This window comes from Clupea harengus, chromosome 13 (assembly GCF_900700415.2).
Source record: "Clupea harengus chromosome 13, Ch_v2.0.2, whole genome shotgun sequence".
Classification (NCBI taxonomy): Eukaryota; Metazoa; Chordata; class Actinopteri; order Clupeiformes; family Clupeidae; genus Clupea; species Clupea harengus.
The window spans coordinates 18876662-18881185 of NC_045164.1; positions in this window are offsets into that span (position 1 = coordinate 18876662).

Consider the following 4524-nt stretch of genomic DNA (forward strand, 5'->3'; position numbering starts at 1 on the left):
TTCTACCGCTGTGCTATAGAGAGTGTGCTGACATACTGCCTGAACATATGGTTCTCCAGCTGCACAAAGGCGGAGCAGGCAGCCATCCAGAGGCTGATTAAAACAGCGGGAAGGATCATCGGAGCAGAGCTGCCCGACATCTATTCCATCTCCTCCTCCCGATGCCTGCAGCGTTCAAATCGCATCCTCACGGACCCTTCCCACCCTGCCCATTATCTGTTCCCGTTACTCCCGTCAGGGAAAAGGTTCAGATCGATAAAAGCGCGCACCTCCAGAATGGCAAAGAGCTTCTATCCTCGTGCAATAAGGCTTCTCAACAGCTCACCCAAAACCACCCCACCCCCCCACCCCCACCTGACACACATACACACACCTCCCCCCGGCCCGGCCCGCCCCCATGGACTGCACTCTTAACACTCTACCCTGCAACTATTGATGCACCTCAATGTATATATATATATATATATATATATATATTTTTTTTTTATTTACTCAGGGATATTTATTTATCTATTTATTAATTGTTATTTATCATTATTTAGCTGTGGCTGTTAATGTCCACAGCAACTTAAGTTTTTAGCTGTCTGTTGCTGCCTCTACTGTCTCGTTGTTTTTGTGACAATGACAAATAAAGTACTTTGAACTTTGAACTGTATGAGTGTGTTTGAGTGTATGAGTGTGAACAGTATGGCCATACAGAAGCACAAAGACACACACTCACACATTAAAACATATGCATAAGCACCCACACATCAAAGCCCAGGCACATCCAAACACACATACACACAAAGGCACACACACAAAGGCACACACACACACACACACACACACACACACACACACACACACACACACACACAGACACACACACACAAAGACACACACACACACACACACACACACACAAGCCCACAGCTGAGCGGAGCTAGATGAGAAGCACTACTAGCTAAATAAGCATCAGTAAATAAACGTCCAGATGGACGAGTTAACAAACAGAAGAAATGAGCTGTGGCGGGAAAGTGCATGAAGCCCAATGACCATGTCTTTGTGTGTGTGTGTGTGTGTGTGTGTGTGTGTGTGTGTGTTTGTGTGTGTGTGTGTGTGTGTGTAAGTGAGGGTGTGTGTGTGTGTGAGTGTGCATGTGCGTGCGGGTGCGTTTGTGTGTGTGTAAGGCACAGGTTTTGCTTTGGCTCATTTGGTGTGCTATTGTTTAGACAGGCTTCATTAGTGAACAAAGATAAGAAAGCTCAGTGACCGTGATCCTTCCCTCTCCTCTCCTCCTGCTCCCATCCTCTCCTCTCTCCTATCCTCACTCCTCCTCTCCTCCTTCCCTCTAATCTCCCCTCCTCTCCACCCCTCCTCTCCTCCTTCCCTCTCCTTTCCTTCTTCCCTCTCCTCCTCTCCTCCTTCCCTCTCCTCCTGCTCATCTCCTCTCTCCTCCTCTCCTCCTTCCCTCTCATCTCCTCCATTAATTTCCAATTTAAAGTCGCCACATGTGGAGGAGTTGTGCTGCTGACTGAGTCACATGTTTGAGTCATGTCTGAGCAGGTAATAATGTTAGACTGTGCTGTTCTGTAAGATGCTGTGCTGTAAGATGCTGTGCTGTTCTGTAAGATGCTGTGCTGTTCTGTAAGATGCTGTGTTGTCCTGTAAGATGCTGTGCTGTAAGATGCTGTGCTGTTCTGTAAGATGCTGTGCTGTAAGATTATGTTCTGTAAGATGCTGTTCTGTAAGATGCTGTGCTGTAAGATGCTGTGCTGTTCTGTAAGATGCTGTGCTGTAAGATGCTGTTCTGTAAGATGCTGTTCTGTAAGATGCTGTGCTGTAAGATGCTGTTCTGTAAGATGCTGTGCTGTTCTGTAAGATGCTGTTCTGTAAGATGCTGTGCTGTTCTGTAAGATGCTGTGCTGTTCTGTAAGATGCTGTTCTGTAAGATGCTGTGCTGTTCTGTAAGATGCTGTTCTGTAAGAAGCTGTTCTGTAAGATGCTGTTCTGTTCTGTAAGAAGCTGATCTCTGTTTTCAGTCTGATGTTCCCATGATGAATCATCTACTGTATGTGTGTGTGTGTGTGTGTGTGTGTGTGTGTGTGTGTGTGTGTGTGTGTGAATCATTACTGTATGAGCTGTGACTGAGGACAGATGCCATGACACGCATTCCTCTACACATCACAAGACACACTTACACAAAACAGTACAACACACACACACACACACACACACACACACACACACACATATTCATAAACTCATTCATGCACATTATCTGGAGCATTTTGTTAGAACCTAGATTGGATGATGGTAAAGCAGGAAACTCTCTCTCTATAACCCCCTGCCCCCACCCCCCACCATCACACACACACACAGTCATACATGGATACTTTTTTTAGATAAAATGCACATCTCAGCTAACAAAACAATTCAGTCTGATTCAGTCCCATCTCATACAATGCCTCTATTTATATCTCACCAGATCGACTTTGTGTGTGTGTGTGTGTGTGTGTGTGTGTGTGTGTGTGTGTGCGTGTCCTCAAGAGCCACACATCCATCAAACTAATTAACCCTCATTCACCTGAGTCATCATGTCAACCTCTTAACTAACGTGAAATTACACACGTCAGGCAAGTGAGTGCTCGCGCATTCATTCCACTCACCCTCGTGCTTTTACGAACACTCACCGTCATCCCGGCATACACTCGACACACATCTCCGTGAGTCAGTTGTCCGTTAACAGCCGCATATGACGAGTTGCATATGACTAACCGTGGGTGCTGAAGCTTACGGGAAGTGGTTTAGAAAGTGTGACAAACGGTGTATGTTGGGGCTCAGAAATACTGTCCGCGACACGGACAGCCTTGCGCTGCCACCGGATACCGGAGACAAGTCTATCCGCAGCGTGTCAACATTCATCCCCGTCCAGTGCGTTTAATGCACGCGACATGACAGCAGCACGTTACTTCCGACCTAAGGTGACAGCAGAGGACAGCAACGCGTGTCCACACACACACACACACACACACACACACACATGCCATGAGGTGGGGGAGAAGAACTGAAGATTTAGTCGAAACCCCAAATGATGCCCCAAATGAACCCGCGAGCCCCGTCCACACGCGACTGTGGGGAGAGAAGTCACGCGCACGCAGGTTCTTACCTCGGACGCCATGTTGTCGTCAGAGAGAAGGAGCTGTCCCGGTGCTGAAGCCGTCTCCTCCGGTGGGACCGTGCAGGACGGTGTGGGGCGCGGCTCGTGCGGAGACGGCAGTTAATGGGATCTAAGCATCATGCGCGTGGCGAAATGTTGAGGAGGGGAGAGGGAGGGGGAGATTCACGAGAGTACCAGTCCTCCGGGGGTGCGGTGGGGGGTGGGGGCAGAACGGTGCATCGCCTTGAAGCGTGTGATTTCGGCTCGGGCGCAATTAAGAGCTGTGGGCGAGAGAGCAGGAATGCACGAGCTGTCTGGTTAAACAGTCGCGTGTGAAACACAGATTTTCTGTTCACTTCCTTTTCATACACACACACACACACACAGAGAGAGAGAGAGAGACACAGGGAACACCGAATGACTGTGAAATAAAGGTTGAGTAACAGAAGTGATAGGAAGTGTTTGGAGGGCCCCCCCCCCCCCCCCCCACACACACACACGCACACAAACACACACACATGCACACAGAGGGATGCATTATTTAGTGGAAGTGAGAACCGTGCTGAAATATGAATCTGTTTGGACGCTTTTAAAAGCTCTGACCAGGAAGATGTTCATCTCTAAAACATGAGGGGGATGCTATAGCTTGGAGCAATCCTGCACACACACACACACACACACACACACACACACACACACACACACACACACTCATGGACACAAACACACACTCGTGCACTCACATGCACACGTGTACACACACATACACACATGTATTATACATAGCACACAAAGACAACAGATATCCCACAGCTGAGCAGAGATGTGTGTGTGTGTGTGACTGCGATGGTGCAGGAGCTGGGATGATGATGAAGGTGACGAAGATGACGACGAAGATGATGGCAGTGACGATGACGGCGAGAATGAAGATAATACAAGCACACACACTACAGACACTATGAGCCTAAATCTGACCATGACCAACTTTACACACAAATAACTGACGAATTATATTCACCCATGAAAACCTCCCATTGGCTCCAGAGGACCAATGAGATGCTCCCGTGGGTTTAGAGTGGCCAATCAAATGCTCCCGTGGGCTCTGAAAGACCCTGGGAACAATTTCACCTCATGTCAGGTTTTCCTGTCATTACATTAAAAGTATGTTAATGTGTCCTTGTGTGTGTGTGCACGCACGTGTGTGTGTGTGTGTGTGTGTGTGTGTGTGTGTGTGTGTGTGTGTGTGTGTGTGTGTGTGACCGATTCTCATGCTTCAAGGACACAGTATAGCTGTGGTGAAACAAGAGGAATAACAGAGATCATCACATAGCATCCCTTTCTCCTCTCCTTTTCTCTTTCTCCCTCACCCCCTCTCTCTCTCT